Below are 12205 nucleotides of genomic sequence, written 5' to 3'. Positions count from 1 at the left end.
CACACACACACACACACACACACACACACACACACACACACACTCACACAAGGTGTGGTGAATAAACAGTTGTCTAAATTACACAAAAATGAAAATAACAGACATCTTATTTTAAAAGATATATTTACCAAAATTACATAAAAATATCTTGAAATAGTAAAGAGTAAATTTATTCAATAAAATCACCATTGGCTTCAACCATGGCCTCCAGACGACTACCGAATCTCTTGCAACTCTTCTGGACCGTTTCTTCTTGTTTCAGTTGGTGAATGCTGCCATAATCCTTACCTTCAGTTCATCTTTGGTGTTACAAGGAGTTTTGTTAGTCTCTCGCTCAACTGTGCCCCATACATAATCATCAAGGGGGTTGCAGTCTGGGGAGTTAGGTGACCAGATATTAAGGGTGATGTGGTTTCAGAAATTGTCTGACAGCCATAACTGGGTTCTCCTGCTTGTGTGTCATGGTACAGAGTCCTGTTGCCAGACAAAATGTCTTCCAGCAGTCATCCTCTTGACCAAGGGCAGCACTACTTACTCCAGGCACTTGATGTAGGCCTCCTTGTTGAATGTGAGGCTGTGTGGGAAGATGAATGGAGGCATAACATCGCCATTACTAGTGATCACTCCAAACATCATGATGTTGACTGTATGTTTGATTTTTATCACTCTCAGTACATGTCCTCAGATTGCACTGTCCTCAGATTGACACCCAAATACTCTGAAATGTTCATATTGGAGCTTCCAGCATAAATACCAAGCTGTGCAGCATGTCATTTCTAAATTTCTGGCAGAGTGAATTGTCATGGTGCTGTTTCTCTCACAGACAATGCCCAACTGACCCTACTATACTGTATAGTCAACAAAATAAAAGACAAGCAATGCATATGAATGAAATTAAAAATACAAAATGGCAACAATTTACCCATTGCACCATATGTGTGTGTATATATATATTGAAATCAAATTTGATGACTGGCACCTATGCTAGTGGAGCACTAAGAGCACTATCTGAGTGTGATCATTGCCAGAGTAGCCGACTGGCTTCCATGCCGATGGCACATAAAAAGCACCATTCAAGCGTGATTGTTACCAGCGTTGCATCACTGGCACTTGTGCCGGTGGCACATGAAAAACATTCGAGCATGGTCATTGCCAGTGCCGCTGGACTGGCTCCTGTGCAGGTGGCACGTAAAAAACACCATTTTAGTGTGGCCATTGCCAGTACCGTCTGACTGGCCCTCATGCCAGTGGCACGTAAAAGCACCCACTACACTCTCGGAGTGGTTGGAGTTAGGAAGGGCAACCAGCTGTAGAAACTCTGCCAGGTCAGGTTGGAGCCTGGTGCAGCCTTCTGGCTTGCCAGTCCTCAGTCAAATCATCCAGCTTATGCTAGCATGGAAAGCAGACGTTAAACAATGATGATGATGATATATATCTTTTAGATTTGTTTACAGGAAACGTTTTGAATATGCAAATAAAGCTATCCGATTATGCTGATCACAGTCTAATGAAGCTGATTGGAGAACCAGTTTTGGGTGGGGGTTGTATCAAGCTGTACCAATATAATATAGGATAAATGTATCCCAGGAATATGGACTATGAACTTGAGAAACATGTGATTTGTGGAAACACACATAGCGGTGCATTAAAATATTTATAAATTCCATCCAAGGATTATTGTTATTATTACTATATATGTGTATGTATATATATATTCACCATGATAGATTGCTAGCCACTACACCTTCTTTATTTTCTTTCCTTGTTTCTTTCTGTGTTCCTTTCTGTGGAAGAGTGTAGGCTCGAAACGTTAAAGACTTTTTCACTTCCCAAGTGTTAAACTATTACATCTGTTTGTTGTCTACACCACCTGTTTTCTTTTGTTTTCTGTGAATTCTCCTTATATATATATGTGTGTGTGTGTGTGTGTGTGTGTGTGTAAATGCGTATATACACACACAAATATATTAATTTTCCACTTTTTTCTGACATTATTGTTAGGAAAATTTCACTCACAAGACATTGGTTAAGTTGAGGCTACAATAAAAGAAACTTTCTCCAAAGTACCATACTGTCAAATCATAACTGGAACCATGATCCGAGATTCCTATGATGTTTCCACCAGTAAATAATCATTAGTTCTGGAACCCGTTATTCATATAAACTAACAAAATTGTTTAAAGAATTGCTCAGTCATCGTTTAAGGAATTTCTAATAAAGTTTTATGACATTGACTTTGAGTTAAAGTTGAAATACTTTTATTCATTCTTCTGTAGCAACACTCTTCTTAATTCTAAAATAACAATAGTGCTATTTCAATATACAATACATTTGAAATACAAAAGCTCTTTATATTGTCTGAAGTAGCCTTTCAAATTAATTGCTGTAGACAATAATATCATTTAGATGAAGAGAAAAAAATCTTAGCTTATAGTCATTAGTGAATATAAAATAGTTTTAAAAAATTATTGACTATAATAATTAGTTGTTTGTATTGTCATTTAGCTATAGGCCAATTTCGCCAGTTTTGATGAAGAAGCCTATACATTTCTTTTCTATTTTGCCTTTTCCTTCGAAATCTTAAAACAGCAATAAATTTGGAAATTGTTATAATAACAAATATAAATCATATTTTTTTTAAGGTTCTTAAATTTAAATTTTAGATTTAAGCTGAAACTACTTCAAGTTAAATTACAGAACACCAAGTTTTATGCCTTAATATATATTGACATGCACTCAGCTTACTTTTTGTTTTAAATTTAATTTGTTTCCCTTCTTTCAAAACTAAACTTTAGTATTTTTGAAAGAAAGAAAGAAAAAAAAAAAATTAACACAAGTTTTATGTTAAATTCTTCAATAAATGATTTCTGACATAAAATGCAGAAACAAACCAACAACTATTGATTTTTGTAACTGATGTGCATTTTTATTTCATTGAACAGTTTCGGTAGAATAACATAGCATGATGAAACAATATATTTTGATTTCATTTTACTTATGTGTTGTGTGTATAACAGTCACAACATTATTAAGAACAGTTTTCAATTATTATAATAGCATTCATTATCATCATTTGCAATATCTTATATTCATTAATGATATCACATTTCCTTTCTACATCAAATCCTCTTTTTTTCTCCTCCCCATTATCATCATCAACAGCTTCATTGTTGTCTTCTATTAACTTCCTTATTGTTTTCCACAGCATGGTCCTTCCTGGCTGGTATGGATGCCTCCAATTTCCTTTAATGATACTAAACATCTGACTGGCTGCCTTTCTTACTACCTGAAATATCGTACAAATATTTTGCGTATACCTGGTGGTTCCCATTTACTTGAGAGTGTTGAAACTACCTGCACACAAGTAATATCTTCTTCACATTAAACCAGGTAGGAAAGACTGTTTCTATCTTGGAAGTTCCATCTGTAAACAGATATAATTTATAGAGAGATTAATCATTTTTATTTTCCAGGAATGTGGCATAGAATAGGATAAAAGTCCAATATTCAAAATCTGAGAGTACAAAAAAAGAACAAAAAATGCGGTTGGTCTAGAATTCCTCTCAATTTTTTAATTCTCGCCAGCATTTGAAAAATGTGAAGAAGCTAAAAGTTTATTGGAAACTGAGAAAATTTGTTATTTTCCACCAGAAAGTGATCAATCCAGCTACAATGATCCCATAAAAATTAAGTCACAACTGCATTGATTTAATCATTATTACCAACACAGTCACCATTTCTAGTACCACCCCACCACAATCACCACTATTAGTACCATTATGTAGGGCAGGGATGGGCAGCTTACCATTTCCAAGTGGGAAAGGGCCGCATGATAAAACACATATGCATGAAATATTACTTGCCCACTTTACACTGAATTTTTTGCAGTTTTTCCCAATTTTATTTGTCTTAATATGAAATTAGTAACCTAGAAACTCGTCAACGGCTGCACAACAACATGTCGAGGGCCACAGATTACCCATGTATGATGTAGGGTGATGGTTGTTGTTGCCATCAACCCATACATTGTCATCACCACCATGATTATTGTTATAAAGTAAGACAAATAATATTGTACTCAGAATATAACTTTATGAAATAAACAATTCAAAACTGAAGTGCAAAGTGGTAGATTGTAATTTCAATTTGCCCACAATGCAAAATGAACCATAATCTGCACCACAGTAGGTGTGCTAAGGTGAAAAGAGTCAATCCACAGTGATGAGTCGATGTATATCTATGTCCATAATGTGTTTCTTCACTGGATGAATCAAAGCTTAAATAATCAACATCACATGATCAAATCGTGTCTATGGATTGGATGACAATAAACAATGCTTTGTGTCAGGACAGCTGGGGTTTTCTCATCTCCCCTTTCATTAAAAGATGAATATTTGGTATATGAAGAAATTTTATTTTGAGGGCTTACTTGTATGTGTTCAGTCAGTTTTTTATTTCAATTGGACCTTCGTAAATTTAACGAAGTAGTTTCTAATCGAGTTTGAATATTTTGATTTTTCATATTTCCTTGATTTTCATTCATAAATAGTGGCATTGACAGCTCTCCCCTACATCTTAACTGGTTAACGTCCTGCACTAAGGTGAAAGGTCCAACTAATATCACATATATGACATTACTTCTCTGCTTTATTCCCTGACCGTCTTGCCACTTAGGGTGACTTGGTCAAGTATCAAGAACATATACTAGACCTCCCTGCCTGTGACTTGGTATACTACTTAATTTTGGTGATTGTTTTGCATTTCCAAGTTTCGTCTTATCAAAAACACTGCAAATGTTTCTCAGAAACATTATTTCTGCCAGTATTTTTGGCCCAGGTGCAGCAGCATTCAGTGTTATTCTGTAGTTCATTAAAAGAGTTGCAAATTTTCTTCTAACTCACCATTCTCCTCAATTTTGAGCAATGTACACTTAAGGGTATCCATGGATCTCTCTACTAATCCATTGGATTGAGGATGATATGAGAAGTTCTTATATGATTGATACCATTTTTCTTACAAAATGTTGTGAATTCTAGAGAAGTGAATGGTGAACTGTTATCCAATACTAAAACAACTGGTAACCCAAATCTTGAAAAAGCTTGATGTAGCGTTTGTATTGTGGCTGAAGTTGTTGTTTTTTATAACGAAGGCCTCCGACCATTTAAATAATGCATCAACCATAATAAAAAAAAAGTAGTTGTCATTATGAGGTCCTGCAAAATCTGTGTGTACTCTAGACCATGGTGCTTTTGGAAACGACCAAGGAATGCTTATTTGAATAGGTAATTCTGAGGCTTTTGCGCATTTTGGACATATTTGCACAAGAAACTCAATATCTTTGTCAAGTCCCTGCCAATAAATGTAACTTCTTGCTAAAATTGAAAATGGCTGGTTTAGATGCTAAAGGGTTAAAGGAAGATGAATGGTTATGATTGTAGCGAAGAATTCACAAAAAGCATCAAATTCTATGAATATTACTCTGAAAGATATTATTGGATATCATTTGTTAATACTACAGCTGGAATAATATCCATTTTCCAAAATTGAAACTCCAGGCTCAGGTAAAAGTGAAGTGTCAAATAAATTCTTTGATGACCAAGAAATGAAATGAAACTAGTTGCCATGAAGCAGCTTTTACATGTTTATTGAAGTTTCAAATACTGAGATAAGAGAAAACCAATTCAAGAACTGGCAGAATATTGCAAGAAAACAGGGTCTTAAGAAATCAAATAAGGATTAGAACTATTGCAGCCTTGTACAACAGATGGTATCTTGATAACAAATACTCTGATTCAACCCTCCATAAAATGCTGGCTTACATGGGTCCCACTCCATTACCAGTCACTCAATGAGATGAGCTGAATTACATTATTATCCAGGAAAGTGGACACCATTGTTAAGAATAAATAGAAGACCAAAAAAACAGAAATAAACTCCAATTGTTTTTGATTTTTTTTCATGGCACACTTTTTAATAACATCAAAACAGAGAATAAAGTACAAAAGATGCCATAATGATGCGAAAAAAATTGCCAATCAAACTCTAGTTCAAATGGTTGCAATATAGATGACAGGAGTTGCTTCCACACCTTTGCTACAGCCTGAAACATGGCAACAGATGTCAAAGGCAAAAAGTATATGTCTTTCAAAGAAACAACAAATAAAATAACAGAAGAAATTGTCGGATTGTGGACTTGAAAACCAGTGACAAGCCAACAATCGGAAATAGAGATATCCTGTGAACAAAGGTGAAAAGCCAGAATAGAAATGTTGAACAACCCAGACGATATTATCAAAGCTGAACGATGCAATGAACTGAACAAATCTGTCAAAACAACACCGAAAAACACAAAAGAATGAGAACCTATAAGACAAAATAGAACTAGATACTGACTTCAAGAACAATACATAGTCACAACCTTTATCATACAGCATAATAAAAGATAAAGATGGTAACACATATACAAACACAGCTAAGATACTTCAATATGATAATTTTGAACAACATTTTTAACTCTAAATTCCCATATAACCTGTAAGTAGTCCACATGTGATGAGGACATTCTTACAAAAATAACAAAAGATGAAATATAAAAACGAATTTAAGCACTGTAAAGCTACAAAACAGTTATGTATGGATGCTATCAACACTAAAGTATTAAAAACAGGAAGAGACCCCATGGTTAATATGTTCCATGTAATTGTCATCTATGTATCATACTTAATGTAAGCACATTACAAGAAAGCATATTTACTGTGATATTCATCTAAGATGATATTTCTTACAAGCATGTTGTGTTTAAGAACATAGCGTATATTGGTAACAGATAAAAATCCTCTTGCAGTCGATAGTGAGGATGCTTGATGCTAGACAATTTTTATCTGCTACTGGTGTATGTATTGTGTTTTTAAACACAGCATGTCCATAAGAAATGCACTCACTTGACAAATGTCACAGTTAATTTTCTTTTACATGATGCATCTATATTCAGTATGATACACAGATGGTTATTTTAATCTAACACTGCTTCTGTTGCATATAACAGACTTATACTTAATACTCAACATGGTAAGAAAACAATAACATTTTGGGTCTGTAAAGCTGGTAACAGCAGTACATAAAGAGTGACAAACAAAAACACTAAACACCACAAAGGAATTTCTCTCTTCTCAAAAAAAACCCTGTAAAAATTGTTCATTAAAGTCTTGCACAACAAAAAGTAAAACCAAAGCAGCGAGTCATTCTGGTTTTAGTCCAGTATATATGAAGTGGTTTCAAAAAGTTCCCAGACTAGTTCTGTAATGCACCAACAGAGGGCAGCATATGGTTGCATATGCAGTGAGAGCTAGCAGTGACTTTCATGAGGCAGTGTGTCAAGCGACATCACTGTGATCATGTGTATGCTATAGTCTTCCAGTTTTTGTCATAGATGTGTTGAACTTGGGAAGTCTGCTACAGAGACATTGAGCATGCTTCGGTAAGCTTACAGTGATGAGGCCACGTTTTGAGTGGCACAGGTTCTTCAAAAGTGGAAGAATGTCTGTGGAAGATGATGAGTGACCTGCAAGACCTGCCACAAGTGTCACCCCAAGAAATGTGGAGAAAATTCATCCTCTTGTGCATGAGAATCATTGGAGAACATTTTGAAGCATTCTGTGATAAGAAGCTTGCTTCTCCACCACTTGGTTCCAGGTACAGTCCCACTGAGTGACACCTGGTGCAAGTATCTTAAACTACAGCCTCTGGCTGACCAAAGCCTTGTGAGTGGATTTGGTAGACGGAAACGAAACTGGACGAACCTGTTGTATATGTATGTGTGTGTCATTGTGTCTGTGTTCATCCCCCACCACTGCTTGACAACCAGTGTTGGTGTGTTTATGTCCTTGTAACTTAGTGACTCAGCAAAAGAGACTGATAGAATAAGTACCAGGTTTTAAAAAAAAACATAGTACTGGCATCACAACTAAAAATTCTTTGAGGCCATGCCCCAGCATGGCCACAGTCTAATGACTAAAACAAGCAAAAGATAAAAAAACAAGCATGTTTAGCCATGGGACAACATTATCTTGTTTGCAAACAGTTGAGGATTTCTGATAGGAGTGTTCATCCATAGCAAATCTGTTTCAATAGAATTCACCTGACCCATGCAAGCATAGAAAAGTGGATGTAAAAACAATGATGAGAATATTTCATGGAGCAAAATTACAATTAACAAGCACAAAGAGGAATAATGAGTTGAGAGATTTAGTTAAATCAACAGATTTTTCTTGCATCTTACCGTGCAGTTTATACACTCTGTTACTGAGAAATGTCTGTATTTTGTCACCTCAGACAAATACCACTGATTTGGGAATGCAGCCAACACATTTGGCAAACTAGAGCAAAAGGTGTGGATGAGCTTGGAAATATATCAAAATTGCTATAAAGCTTAAGGGATTTCAAAATTGTGTATTTAGATAGAAGAGTTTATTGAAGGGAGGTAAATCAGGTTACCCGACCGTTTTATGGAATACCATGACTCCATAAACGGCTTCCTTGCATTCTAGATTTAACCTTATTTCTTTCTTGTCTTGTTGTTTGGAAGCAAGCCTTGGATGATCTACCAAAGACATCTTGTACTTATTTTAGTCACTGGACTGAGGCCATGCTGGGGCATCACCTTGAAGAGTTTAGTTGACCAAAACCACCCCAGGACTTCTGTTTTTTTGTAGTCTGGTCCTTACTCCATTGACCTCATTGACCAAACCAGTGAGTTACAGGGATGTAAACAAACCAACACTGGTTGTCAAATGATGGGGACAGACCAACACAAAGACATCATACACACATTCATCCCTTCATCCAACCCTCCATGCATCCATCCATACATACACACATACAAACCTACATATATGCACACATGCATACACACATGCATTTTTTCACATTATTAAAGCCACTACCTTGTCATGACAGCATGGTTCTGTAATTCTGCACCTTGAAATCTCTATAGACTCCTACCTTAGGCATTATTTCCTTTTTATTAATATACATGATTCATTAAATCTGTTTCATTATAATCAAGTTTGACATATTCAATCTAATTGAAGAGTCTATTGTATAGCTTCTATATCCATATGCTTATATATGAACCTGTATGCATATTTGCTGTATGAAGATATCTATATGTACATGCATATATTTGTACCTGTATGTATGCCTTTGAGTATATATGTGTGTATATATGTGCCTTTATTCTGAAATGTGTGTGTGTGTGTCTGTGTGTATGAATGTACATATGTATGTGTGTGTGCATCGATATCTATTTATGTGTACATATATTTAAATTAAGTAAGCAGGCATGGTTGCATTTATATTTGGTCTGTTTATTTATGTGTATATATATATATATATATATATATATATGTGTGTGTGTAGGTAGATAGATAGATAGATTTACAGATATATATCTATAATACATTAAAAGACATTTTCAATCCTGATTGCTTGCAATGTTACCAAGACAAACTGGTGAATTATGGGAAAATATGAATTAAGTTTACCCTGAATTGTTAATACAAATGAAATTAAATACATCTCATGTAAATTGGAGCAGTAGTTATTGAGATATTTGAGGTTTACATGTATAAATACCCAAAACGGTGCATAATGGGAAAATGTGCTGAATATAACTTCATCCTGATAGATAGATAGGTAGATAGATATACGGGTATATAGATATATATCTATAATACATTAAAAGTCATTTTCAATCTTGCTTGCTTGCAATGTTACCCAGCCAGACTGGTGCATTATGGGAAAATATGAATTAAGTTTACCCTGAATTATTAATACAAATGAAATGAAGTATATTGGAGAAGTAGTTATTGCGATATTTGAGGTTTGGATGTATAAATACCCAAAACGGTGCATGATGGGAAAATGTTCAGAATATAACTTCATCCTGAAAGGGAAAAAACTCTAACCTTTTGATTAGACAGTGATTTGACAATGATTTTGAAAAAATATGATTTGTTTTTTTACAGTAAATATATATACATACAACCTTCAACGGAGTAACAGTCATATATGCAACTTGAACAGACACACACATCACTACATAAACATACATTTACATATACATACACATATACACACATGCAGACATGTCTACATACATACATAAATACTCACGTACATACATACATACATGCATTCATACATATGTAAATGCATACATACATACATGCATATATGCATATATACATGCATACACATATGCCTACGTACATGCATACATACATACATACACACACACACACACACACACACACACACACGCACACATATCATGAGCTTCGTAACCACAGTTCCCTAGGTTTTTTTCAAGTGCATTCAACATTATCTCACCTTCAAAGATATGGCTGCTATTTCTAGCACGCCCTGCTACTACATAACAGCTATTTGTGATAAAGAATCCAGCATACCTGTTGTGTGGTAGCAGGGCGTGCAAGAAATAGCAGCCAAATCTTTCCTTTTCTAGGGGAAAGGAACCGTTTGCATGTGATTGTGAAATAACCTGGAAAAGAAAAGACCCACAAAACAAAACTCCGCTGCTGGGAAACTGAGTTTCCCAGTGACCCAATGGATTATGGGTAGTCTAGTGTATTATATAATCTAGGCATATTTAAGTGAATATATATAAGTACATGTGCATATATGTATTGATATATTCATGTATATGTATATATATATGTATATATATATATATAACAGTTTGTGTGTGTATTTATATGTTATGTATATAGCTGTATATAGATATGTATGCGTTTATATGCATATTTGTGTGTATGGTTTTGTGTCCAGCTGAATGTGCTTATATAGGTATCTATGCATGAGGGAGCGCTGAAAAGTTCCTGGCTTTGGGTAAAAGAAAATACAGGAGAATCAGTTAATTATGATCTTATATAGCATGTTCCCCTCTCAGATTCCCACATTTATTGCAGTGGTCCTTCAGGTTTTCTAAGCCCTGTAAAAGAACACAGAAGTTTGGGCCTCCAACCAGGCCTTTCGTGATACCTTTAATGCCCCAAACTTTTCAACCCTCCTTTATACTTTGTATATGAGAATGTGTATATGCAGTAAATTATGTATCTCATTATTCAGTTTTATTTCAAGATTTCTTGTCAATAGAGAAAGAGCCGGTTTCTCCTTCATTGGAATTTCATCATCAACAACTAGGTATTTTTGTATGTATGTATGTATATGTGCAGATATTTATGTTTTGCTTTATGTATGTCTTCTCATGCATATACTTGCATATCTAGACACGCTCATATATACTTACATGATAAACTTCTGGAAATTTTTACAGATTTTCACAGTTCCAGTGATGGATTGGATCTGTAGTCTTCGAATCAGCATTCTCCTTTCTGATTTTGAGAATCTAATTTCTCAAGATTGGTATTTAGGCAGTCATCATCGTCATCATCGTTTAACGTCCGCTTTCCATGCTAGCATGGGTTGGACGATTTGACTGAGGACTGGTGCAACCGGATGGCTACACCAGGCTCCAATCTAATTTGGCAGAGTTTCTACAGCTGGATGCCCTTCCTAACGCCAACCACTCAGAGAGTGTAGTGGGTGCTTTTACGTGTCACCCGCACGAAAACGTCCATGCTCGAAATGGTGTCTTTTATGTGCCACCCGCACAAGAGCAAGTCCAGGGGCACTGGCAATGATCTCGCTCGAAAACCCTACAAGGCCAGTCAGGCGGTACTGGCAACGGTCACGCTCAGGATGGTACATCTTATGTGCCACCCACACAAGAGCCAGTGCAAGGGCCCTGACAACGATCTCACTTGGCTTGCCGGGTCTTCTCACGCACAGCACATTTCCAAAGGTTTCAGTCAGTAGTCATCACCTCGGTGAAGCTCAATGTTCGAAGGTCTTGCCTCACCACCTCAGCCCAGGTCTTCCTGGGCCTACCTCTTCCACGGGTTCCCTCAACTGTTAGGGAGTGGCACTTTTTCACGCAGCTATCCTCATTCATTCTCACCACATGTCCAAACCAGCACAATCGTCTCTCTTGCACACCACTACTGATGCTTCTTATGTTCAGCTTTTCTCTCAAGATACTTACACTCTGACAGGTATGCACATTTACATTACACATCCAGCGGAGCATACTGGCTTCATTCCTTGCGAGCTTACGCATGTCTTCAGC

The 12205-nt window shown here is 36.0% G+C and overlaps 1 long non-coding RNA gene across 1 annotated transcript in view; it reads right to left on the bottom strand.

Annotated features, from left to right (window-relative positions):
• Nucleotides 1–3064: 3064 nt before the first annotated feature.
• Nucleotides 3065–12205, bottom strand: part of LOC128248310 (uncharacterized) — a 44909-nt gene continuing 35768 nt past the window's right edge. The window contains exon 3 of the long non-coding RNA XR_008264543.1: nucleotides 3065–3424. This is a non-coding gene — a long non-coding RNA (uncharacterized LOC128248310). The remainder of the gene's footprint in view (nucleotides 3425–12205) is intronic.

Source organism: Octopus bimaculoides, chromosome 7 (assembly GCF_001194135.2).
Source record: "Octopus bimaculoides isolate UCB-OBI-ISO-001 chromosome 7, ASM119413v2, whole genome shotgun sequence".
In the NCBI taxonomy this organism is placed as follows: Eukaryota; Metazoa; Mollusca; class Cephalopoda; order Octopoda; family Octopodidae; genus Octopus; species Octopus bimaculoides.
Note: the sequence above shows the minus strand (reverse complement) of the source record. Positions and strands in the feature narration are given on the sequence as shown.